The sequence below is a fragment of the Chinchilla lanigera genome, unplaced genomic scaffold, assembly GCF_000276665.1.
Source record: "Chinchilla lanigera isolate Chin_1 unplaced genomic scaffold, ChiLan1.0 scaffold00019, whole genome shotgun sequence".
NCBI lineage: Eukaryota > Metazoa > Chordata > Mammalia > Rodentia > Chinchillidae > Chinchilla > Chinchilla lanigera.
The window spans coordinates 30,040,670-30,052,631 of NW_004955420.1; the positions used below are offsets into that span (position 1 = coordinate 30,040,670).

The 11,962-nt window shown below is 38.2% G+C and overlaps 1 long non-coding RNA gene across 2 annotated transcripts in view; it reads right to left on the minus strand.

Annotated features, from left to right (window-relative positions):
• Positions 1–9,420, minus strand: part of LOC106148371 — a 21,835-nt gene extending 12,415 nt beyond the window's left edge. For both annotated transcript variants that reach the window (XR_001233762.1, XR_001233763.1), the window contains exon 1: positions 8,440–9,420. This is a non-coding gene — a long non-coding RNA (uncharacterized LOC106148371). The remainder of the gene's footprint in view (positions 1–8,439) is intronic.
• Positions 9,421–11,962: the final 2,542 nt, after the last annotated feature.

The window sequence follows — 11,962 nt, forward strand, 5'->3', positions numbered from 1 at the left end:
TGAAAGCTTTCGCTCTAAAAGCAGGAACAAGACAAGGATGTCCACTTTCACCACTCCTATCCAATATAGTTCTGGAAACATCAGCCTGAGCAATGAGACAAGAGAAAGTAATGAAAGCAATAAGGAAAGGAAAGAAAGAAGTTGAATTATTATTAGCAGATGACATGATACTCTACAAATAGGACCCCAAAAACTGCACCCAAAGACTTGTAGAATTGACAACCAAATTCAGTAGTGTAGCTGGATACCAAGTCAACACTCAAAAATCAATAGCATTTCCATGCACTAAAAAACAAATAAACAAATGCACAGAGAGAAATTAGGGGAACAACATGTTTCCCAATACCATAAAAAGAATGAAATACTTAGGAATCAATAGCATAAAAAGAATGAAATACTTACGAATCAATGAATCAAAAGAAGTACAGGACCGCCACATGGTCGAGAATAGGCATGCCACAGAGAAGCACCGACACAACAGGGCCACCCAGAGATGTGTGTGAACCATCCTGACATGGAGAAACCTCTGGAAAAACATGCCACATGGCATGTGGCTCTTGGCCCTGTCCTTGACAGCCAGAAAGGTCAGGAGTCAGCAATGGAGCAGCTGATGAACAAGGACTCGGAGAACACAAGAGTACTGATGCCCGACAACTCAGAGGTCGAGCAGACTGAGGATGTGAGAGCCATTTGCGAGCTGGAAATCAGGAGGACCTTGTGCAATACCTGGGGAGACACCCTGGAGGCCATTCTTCCCCTAATTGTACATTCTTCCCCTAATTGTGCGGTGGAGGAGCGAGCGAACCCCCAGAGAGGTCTGAAATGAGACTACATGGATTACATGGGTGCCCAATATTCAGATTCTGAAGAACTGCCTTCATGGAGAAGGTATGTGTCTAGGTTACCTGCCTGGAACACTTCGCACCTGATAGTGCTGAGACTGACTAGCGGGCCGAGGACTTCATCCACATGTTCCTGCTGCCTGTGTTGATGGTTGAGGAGAGGCCACTAAGTGGTTGCAGGGTCCCAATGCACTGGGAGGCTGGAGAGAACACCCCTCTGCTTTCTTAGACAAGAGGCATTCATAGAGCATACTTCCCTGGATCCCAGTTCAGTAGAGGGACAAACTATTCTTAAAGGTAAGTGTATTACTCAGCCAGCCCCAGATAGTAGAAAAAAGCTACAAAAAAATCGCTCTTGCCCCAGATAGCTCACTTGAGAGTTAGTAAGAACTGCCTCCTCAGGATTTTATAGCCATGAGGAGGACGAGGCCAAGGAGAGAAAATAAAGAGACTGAGAAAAAAACAGCTGCCTTTGCTGCAGTACTAAGAGAAACAGACCCTAAGTCTGATTCTCAGGTCCCCAAGAAGAACTTGTAGACTACATTCATCTGCTACCACTGTCAAAAGCCAGGCCACCTCAAGAGGAACTGCCCTAAGAAGTCCCCTGGGCCATGTCCTGACTGTAAAGAGGTTGGACTGCCCTCTGAAGTGAAGGCCCCAGAGCTCAGACTCCTCCTACCAGCTGGTCCAACAGGAATAAAGGGGCCCAGGGGATACTCTGCCAATTCACTCTGGCCAGACCATTACTTCCCAAGAGCCCTACATAATCATGACTATAGAGGAAAAAGAAAACAGCCTATTGCTGGACACCAGTGCTAGTCTCTAGGTCCTTCTTTCCAATCTTGGCCTTCCTTCCAGCCATCACACCTCAGTGAAAGGAGTCACTGATGAGGAGGTAATCCACTATTTTTCACAATCCTTAGGCTGTAACTAATTGTTAGATTTTTCTTGTATATCTTTGTTTTCCTGAGAAACCACTTTGAAGATAACACCAGGTATTACAGCAGCCACTGATAATTTCCTACCAATCTGTCCATATCTCTGCAATGTTTGTATTGTTCCTATGCTATTTCACAAATGGATGTATGTTTATTACTATGTGTTTTCAACCACAACCACTGAGAATAGGCAATGACTATTTAATTGATCATTCATGTATAGGTCTATTTGTTTTCTCTAGAAATCACTTTGAAGAAACCAAAGTATAGTACAACAACCATTGATAATTTCTTACCATTTTAGTCTGTAACTCAATATTATTTGTCTATTTGTTTTCCTGAGAAACTATCTTGAAGATACCAATAGGTAAAATAACAACCATTGATAATGTCCTACCACTTTGTCTGTAATTAGGTAAATTCCCCTATTACTATGTTATCCTTCTTTTACTCTTTAAAATTAAAAAAAAAAAAAAACCCAGCATGATATTGGTAAAAAAAAATAAAATGAAACAAAACAAAACAGGATGAATGGAACAGATTAAAAGATGCAGACACCACCCTATCTTTGACAAATGTGCCAAACACCTTCACTCAAATAAAAATAGCCTCTTTAGTAAATGGTACTGGAAAAACTGCCTTTCCACATGCCAAAGACTAAAACTAGAATTATGTCCCTCTGCATGTACTCAAATAGAATTGAAATGGATCAAAGATCTAAATACTAAAACAGAAACACTAAATCTGCTGGAAGAGTGAAAAGGTAGAACTCTGAAAGACATAGGTGTAGGCAAAGATTTCATGAACAAAACTCTGATCACACAGAAGATACTAAGAAGAATCATCACCTGGGATCTCACCCTACTAAAAATTTTACACAGCAAAAGAAATTAACAATAGATTTAAAAGTCAACATATAGAGTGGGAAAAAGTCTTAGCCGGTTGTTGCTCACACAAAAGAATAATAACTAGAACATACAAAGAAGTGAAAAAATAAGACCTCCAAATCTAAAGACCCAATCCAAAAACACTCACCTGAGATGAATACCCACTTCTCAGAGGAAGAAATACAAACAGCAAATAAATATATGAAAAATGTTCAATATCCCTGGTCATTCAAGACATGCAAATTAAGAGAACAGTGAGATTCCATCTCATCTCAGAAAAAATGGCTTTCATCAAGAAATCAACCCATCAGAAGAAATAAAAACATCATGCCCCAGCAATATACGCACACAAATGTTCATGGCAGCACAGTTTGCAATAGCTAAATCTTGGAAAGAACAAAAATATTCATCAACTGAGGAATAGGTGAAGATGTGGGGTATTTTATACAATGGAGTACTACTCAGCAATAAAGAAGGATAAAGTTGAGACATTCTCAGGTAAACGGATGCTCCTTAAGACCATACTCTTCAGTGAAATAAACCAAACTCACACATGAAAGTACCACATTATTTCTCTAGTGTGAGATACTGAATATGTAAATAAGGACCAAAGTGCATAAAAGGTATTGCAAAATATGAAGAAATTGTTCAAAAGGGAAACTAGTGAGGGCTAGGGTTAGGAGGGAAAAAGGAAGGCAAGGAAAAGAAAAAAAAAAAAAGAGTCCATACTCTCAAATGAAATAAAGGGGACTCACATTTTTAAATATCCCATTGTTTCTCTGGTGCAAGAAACTGAAATGGCAAGTAGTGCCAAACTGTGTATCAGATACTGAGAAATAAGAAGAAAATATTCAAATGGGAAGGGGAACGAGGGATAGAGGGAGGGGGAAAGGAAGAAAGGGAAAAGAAAAAATAGAAGGAAAACAATGGAAACAAAGCTTTTGTAAATAAAGAGGGGAAGAAGAGTTGATAGGAGCACAGGGGATTAGGGAAAAAAGAATCCAGAAATATGGACAGGTACAAACTTCCTCTAACTAACGCTAAGACAATGAACACATCCCTGTAATATCTACATTAAAGGTCGTAAATCTTCAATTAAAACACACAGATTGGCTGGGAATGGTGGTGCATGCCTGTAATCTCAGGACTCGGAAAGACAGAACAGGAGAATTGCTGAGAGTTCAAGCCCAGCCTGGGCTACCCAGTGGACCTTGCCTCAAACAACAAACAGATAAACAAACCAGAAAAAACTCAAACAAGCAAACAAAAAAGAAGACACAGGTTGCCAAGCACGATCAAAAACTGAATTTAATAGTCTGCTGTATGTAAGAGTTTCATCTAATCTAAAGATAGAGACATAGACAGACATATATAGAGAGATGGACACAGAGAGGGAGGGAGGGAGCGAGGGAGGGAGAGAGAAAAGGAGAGAGACAGAGAGAGAGAGAGAGGCCAAAACTAAGATAGAAAACCATATTTCATGCATTAAGAGCCCCCAAAAGGAGCAGTAACAATTTTAAATTCAGATACATGAAACTTCAAGTTAAAATTCATTAGGGGACAAAGAAAGTACTATGTTCTAATTAGGAGAACAATCTCACAAGAAGAGATAATGTTTATAAATATTTATATACCAAATACTACAGCACCTATCATCATAAAAGGAACACTGCTAAACAAAAATGATAACTAAACAGTACCATAATCATAGTGGAAAATCTTAACACCCCATTTGTCCAAGGAGATAAAGAAAAAAATAAGTCAGAAATATCAGAGCTGAGCCACAAACTTGAACAAAAGGAATTGACAGATGTATACGGAATATTCAAACCCATTACAACAGAGTATATATTCTTTTCCACAGCACATGGTACTTTCTCCAAGACAGACCTCCTACTAGGACACAGAGTCTGATCAAATATTAAAAAATCAACATCAGCCCATGTGTATCATCTGACTACAATGCAATGAAAATATAAATCAACCACAGAAGATACAGAAGCAATACATCTAGAAAATTAATACTAACACACTGCTAAAAAACCAATGGGTCACATAAGAAATCAAGGAAGAAATTTAATAATTCCTAGAAGTTTAATGACAATGCCTACACAACTCACCAGAACCTCTGGGACATTATGAAAGCAGACCTAAGAGCAGTAGTTTGATTTTTTTCTCAATCTATGTTGACATTAGGAAAACAGAGCAAGCTCAAATAAATAACCTTATGAGACATTTAAAAATACTTGAGAAACAATAATTCAGGGCCAAACTGAAATTAACAAGAAAAATTATGAAAATTTTAGAGTGAAAATCAATGAAACTGAGACAAAAAATATAATCAAGAATCAATGAATCAAAGATCTGATTCTTCAAAAGAATACACAGAAGAGATAAGTTCTTAGTGAATGTTATCAAGGGAAAGTACTCACATTTCTGCAATTAAAAATGAGAAAGGCAAAATCATAACAGACAGCATCAAAATCCAGAACATAGTAACTACTATGAAAAAACGTATTCCAATAAATAAGAAAATGTGGAAGAAATGGACAGGTTTCTAGACTCATATGAACTACCAAAGCTTACCCAAAATAATACAAATCTGCTGAACAACTCACAAGTGATGGAATGAAGACAGTAATAAACAATTTATGAAATAAAAAAAGCCCAGAATCTGATGGATTCACTGCTGCATTCCACTAAGACTTTAAGGATGTGATATCATCTATACTCAAGCTCTTCAAAGAAACTGAAAGGTGAGGAATGCTTTGAAATTCATTATAGAAAGCAGCATCATTATGATTTCAAAACGAGTTAGAGGTCTACCAACTATAGGCCAATGTCCTTAATGAAAATATACATGCAAAAATGATCAGTAACATATTTGTGAATAGAAGCCAACAGAAAATTAGAAAGATCATATATCATGAAAAGTTTTATCCCAGAGATTTAAGAATGGTTTAACATATGTAAATTGACATATGTAACATCACATAAGCAGAAGCCAGGTCAAAACAAGATGATCATAAATACATGAACAAAAACCTTTCAACACAATCTGACTCCTTTTATGATAAGGACCCTGAAGGTAATAGGTATGAGAACCATGCCTGAATTTGTTAAAAGTTATTTATGACAAACCAATTGTAAACAAATTGAATCAGGAAAGATGAAAAGCACTCACTCTAAAATCAGCAAGAGGACAACGATGCCCTCTGTCACCACTTTTATTCAACACAATATTCAAATTTTAGCCAGAGGAATCAGGGAAGAGATAGCACAAAAGGGCTACATATAGGAAACAAATAAATTATCATTACTTGTAGATGACATGATACTCCATACATAAGACCTTGACTTTAATAGGTTGAGATAAAAACCATATATTACAATTTTTTTTATCTTATCTACCTATACCTGTCTATTTATCTATCTATCAATAGGGTCTCGCTATGCAGCTCAGGCTAGCCTTGAGCTCACTTGGTAGCCCAGGCTGGCCTCGAACTCACAATGATTCTCCTGCCTCAGCCTCCTGAGTGCTGCAGTTACAGGTATGCCCCACCACACACGGCTGTACTTTTTTTTTACAATCAAGAATGGTTTTTGGACTTTGTCTAATGCTTTTTCTGCACCTATTGTGTGATCATGTGGTAAGTCCATTTGTTCAAAGGTTTGGCTCAGTTCTGACTCTTGCTGATTTTTTGTCTGGTTGATCGATCTGTGATAGATAAGCATTATGTGCTGGTATTTCGTGCATATATATTTATAGTAGTTATCTTTTCATTGTGAATTATTCACAAAGAAAGTATATAGGGACCTTCTTTGTTGCTCACTTTTGGCTTAAAATCCACTTTTCTGGCAAAGAGAATAGCTACCCTTTTTTCCCAGTTTCCTATAACATGGAGCATTGTTTTCCTCCCTTTGATGTTCAGTCTATAAATTTTGTTAGTTATGTTTTGTTTTGTCTTGTATTTTTTTGAGACAGGGTCTCGCTATGCATTTCAGACTGGCCTTGAGGTCACTTTGTAGCCCAGGCTGGTCTTGAACTTGCAATGATCCTTCTGCCTCAGCCTCCCAAATGCTGGGATTACAGGCATTCACCACCACGCCTGGCTAAATATTTCTTTAGTTAAATGTGTTTCTTGTGTGCAGCCTATTTTTTGGATATAGTTTCGTGATCCATTCTGCCAGCCTATTTCTTCTGGTTGATGAATTGAATCACTTTACATCGATGGTCCTAACTCATATGAACTGTCATATTATTTTCCTCCTTTTGGTTCCCTTTATCCTCCGTTTACTTGTCTGCTTTGCCTGGTAGATTCATCCTACTTGGGCTCATAAGAGTTATCTGTGTTAACTCTTTCTGGGATATCCTTTGGAACATTCTGGAGGGTGGTTTGGTGATCAAGAATTTCTTCATGTGCTCTCATGAAAGTACCTTACTTCTCCATCAATTTTATTATTTATTTATTTATTCATTCATTTTTTGATTCATTTATTTTTTGGTGCAAAGAATCAAACTCAGGACCTTGCACTTGCCAGGCAGGCAATATGCTGCTATCTCCTCATCCCTCTCCATCAATTTGAAAAGATAGTTTTGTGGGGCACATCAATGCAGGGTGGAGGGTATTTTCTTTTACAGCATGAAACGCTTCACTCCAAACTCTCCCTGACTTCAAGGTTTGTGTTGTGAAGTCTGCTATGATTGTGCTGGGCTTTCTTTTATACGTGATTTGTTTCTTTTCTCTAAGAGCACTTAATATTTTATTCTTGTATAGAATTCCTGGTATCTTCACTATTATATATATTAGTATAGACTTTTTCAGGGGGAGGTGATCACGGCTAATTGGAATTCTACATGCCTCATATTTCTGTATGTCAAATTCTTTTTTTTTTTTTTTTTTTGGGGGGTTTTTCTCCGGTACTGGGAACCAAACTCACGACCTTGCGCTTGCCAGGCAGGCACTTTGCCACTGAGCTAAATCCCCAGCCCCTGTATGTCAAATTCTTTTTCCATGCTTGGGAAGCTTTCTGCCCTGACTTTAGTGAAGAGATTTTTTATATCTTTTGTGGTACCTCCTGATTTTTTTTTGGATTGTGACCAATCTTGCTTTTCTGCTTTGCATCATCTAGCAACTATTGGATAAATTTTTCATGGTTCCTTGCTATTATTAAACGAATCTTATCATGATTACTAACCACAATCCTCTGTTATAGATATTATATTCCTCACACGGCTTATTTTGTGCATACGCTTTCTACTGAATTTTTTTTTTTTCATCTTTGTTTTTGAGACAGGGTCTTGCTATGTAGTTCAGGCTGGCCTTGAGCTCACTTTGTAGCCAAGGCAGGCCTCAAATTCACAACTATCCACCTGCCTCAGACTCCAAAGTGCTGGGATTACAGGAGTGCGCCACAACGCCCAGACTCCATTGAGTTTTTAATCTCCTGGATAGCTGACTGAATCTGTTCCATGGATACGATTTCTTTCCTAAGTCGGGCATTCATGCCATCCATCATTTTCATAAGTTGCTCTACTTTTTATCTGCATCATCTCTAGATTCACTACTTATGCCCTTCATTATCATCTCTTTAATTATCTGGGAAATTATTTCATTTGTTTCTAGAGCCTCATTCATATGCTTTGTTACCTAGACTTGTTACCATTTCAGAGAGGTGGGTAGCTTTAACTTGTTCCACCTCACTGCACACTGGGTTCCCCTATGTCACTGGACATCGGGTTGAACCTTGTTTCTGTATCTTACAGTTTACCTTTTTTTATTTTTATTTTCCACATTGTTGCTTGTAAATTGATTATGGTAGATAGCTCTATTACTAGTATCGAGGACTCTTTAGGAAACAACTACTTTTCACAGACGTCTTCTAGCTGCAGCTGGACTTTAGGGTTTCAGTCTGTTGCAGGATCCTACTTCTTCAGTTTCCTTCCTATTTGGCCCAGACCTTGGTTCTGTGGGACTGGAGTACGGTATTGTTTATGACCCTCAGACATCTGTCCTGGCATACAAGGAAGAGCAAGTTATTAGAACAAATAACCATGGCCAAAGCAGTACATAATCAGTAATAACAACAGAATCTAGCATAGCCTAGAAAATGACAAACTGTGGTAAATATTAATTTGGGCCCTTTAACCATATCAACGAGATTTATACTTAAGTAACAGCATATAAAGTAAATCAGAAATTTGTATATATTAAATACATAGTCAATTGAGTACTTTTACCCTCTGTTGAGAGAATTTAAAAGGGACACAAAAAAGAATAGAGAAACAAAAGAGATTAGAAGCAAGTTTAAGGAGAAAGGAGGATTACCGAAGCTCTTGGAAACTTGTGGAGACAGGAGGGAAACAGAGACAAAAGAAATAAAAATAATAATTAATTAAAACCAAAAATTAAAATCAATGTTTACATTCATGAAAAAAATACAATCACAACAACAACAAAAAATCAAGCAAAGAAGAGAGTCGCTGTGATTTCAAGACTGTGGTTATCTTCTGGGCTCTACAGTTTTCTGGTGCTGTCCATGTCAGAGCATGTCTCTACGGCCAATGTTGGATAAAGGAGGAAGATAGAGCCTAGATCGATACTGCATGCTACCAGCCAGTGTGCAGTAAGATCAGGGTAGGGTGCTATACAACCCCAAGAAGACTGTAGTAGTAACAGTGTACAGTGCTGGTTCAGTTCCATAGAGGTTCAGGCTAATACTGGTCACTGGCTTTGGGCCTGTGACCTGCGTTTTTCAGCCCATAACACTATGAATGTTTCTTGCCGGCTTGATCTAAGCTATCTGACCCTGGATGTCTATCAGGGCTGTCCCTCAGCCAGATCTCAGGCCCTCCTGAGAGGGAGCCAACCCATGGCTACTGAGTCCCTGCCCCAAAGTGGCATCCAGTCAATTAGCCTCTCCTGAGGACATCTGGAAATGGAGTCACTCCCAAGTCAGTGAAGTCCACTGTGTCCTACTCTGCTCCATAGCTGTGTTTCTCCGTGGAGGTCTCCAGGGTCCCCTGCCATCACCACAGCTCTGTAGGCTTCAGCCTCCTCTCTCGAAAACCCCGTGAGCAGGAGCCAGGGACAATGCAGTTTGCCACCTACTTCTTCTGCCTTGAGGTCCAAAACCTTGCGCTCCCTGTGGGCTCCACTGCACCCTTCAGGACCTTCCTGGGTCTTAGGGACACATCTCCCTCCTTCTTCTATCCTCCAACTTGCCATACTCTAGCATCTGGACTCCCAATCTGGGAGAGGCTCACTTCCTGCTGCTCATCACTCTGCCATCTTCCCAGAAGCAGATATGCTAATATTAAAACACGAACCTTCATACATAGTTAAGCATCTCCTAAAATTTTTCATTAAAGTCCATTTCTTTTTCTAAATACAACCGTTCAGACTTAGTAAATAAAACAATAGGGTTTTCTTTGGCATCAAGGGCAAATCCACCAGGGCTCTGCTCAGCTGTCTTGCACTAGTGTTTACCCTTCATTCTATCAACAGAATATTTGCAGCAGCAGCTCACTTTTTTGGTGTCAACTGATATTTAGTTCTTGTTTCCATCTATGATTTCCCACATTTTTGGCATATGCTTGATTCTTCAAAGAATCACCTGCAGAAAAGTGTTTCTGATTCTCACTGAACTTGAATTTAATAACAGCCCAGCAGGATGGCTTACAGCTGTAATCCCATAATGCAGCAGGCAGATGCAGGAGGACCGCTGCAACTTTGAGGCCAGCCAGGGCTATACAGTGAGTGCAGGCCAGCCTGAACAACATGGCAAAACCACATCTCAAAAAGATTAAAAAAAAAATCAAATTTGATAACAGGTTATGTTGTACACTTACACTTTGTATGAAAGAAAGAAAGGATAGATTAGTGAATGAACATCACATCAGAAGTATTTCCAAACATTAAAAATTCCTTTTCCTTAGGATGAAAGAATTCATGTATTTCTTTTTAAAAAATTTTACATTAAGGAGAAAAACCCCAACTATCTCAAGACATAATAATAGGATGGCTAGCTAAGTCAAAGTTCAGTTCCTGGGATCATTAAACTATACTGCCCTCACTAATCCTACCAATAATTCCTTCCATTTCCCCTGTTCCTGCTTTATGTGAGAGAATCCTAATAAAAGGCTAAAGAAATTTACGCTTCAGTCCCAGAGGCTGTAGCCCCCAATCCTGTAACTTTGTCTCTCCTTTTTCTTTTCTTCCACTGCACCTTGTTTTCGGGACCTGTCACCCTACACAGAAACCAACATAAGAGTATTTATGTTTTCACTGACTACTTCAGTGTCTGATTTACTTTAAACCTGCATACTCAGCATTCAATCCAGATATCTTCTTTCCTATAGAAATGAAGGGAGATGAGAGCAATACTACTTGCAAACTCAGCTTCTTGGGAGACTAAAGTAAAGGGATTACCATTTGAAGGTCAGAACAGGCAATTCAGCAGGAGACTGTGCTGATATGAAACTAGCAGAGAATTGCAAATATCTTTCAAAATTTCCTTGAAATTCAAGTAGTAAATAGCACATCTTCTCTAAGAAATAGACCTACTTCCACCAATACACATATGTAGATGGTTTTGGTGGCAAATTTACCATTTGTCAGAAATGCAATTAAAATGGTTCATTCTAATGTATTTAGAAATATTCCAACAAATGGTATTAGATATACTGTGTATAAAACAAGAAATAAATGTTTTTCAAAAAAATAGACATTTAGAAAAAAATTTTGTTAGAACATGAGAAATTTTCCTTCAATTACAAATTAAAAATATCATGTAGATTGTAATAAACAAGTACTACAAGTGAAAGGGAAGGAATACCTTCAAAATTCCAATTTGTTTTCATTTCTCACTGGAAGGGTAGAATACTGGACCTCAGTCACTCTGAGCATGCAGTTTACCACTTAACTATATTGTTATTCACTCAAGTGGTATTGATATGAACATTTTTCATTTATTATTTAGACAGTGTCTCAGTATGTAGTTCAGGCTGACCTTTAACTCATTAGGTAGCCCAGGCTGGCCTCTAACTTGTACTGATCCTCCTGCATCTTTCTGAAGTGCTGGGATTTCCAGCATGGGTCACCATCCCTATCTGCAAAACACATTATAAAATAAACAGTTTCAATAGAAACTTATGAAATAAATTTAGAAATACATAGAATTAAGTAATAATTTTAGCACATAATGTCAATGTTTGGAAGAAAACACTTTCTGTTACATATATAAACTTTTCAGAAATATATTTAGCAAAACATTTGATCAAAAACAATGAATA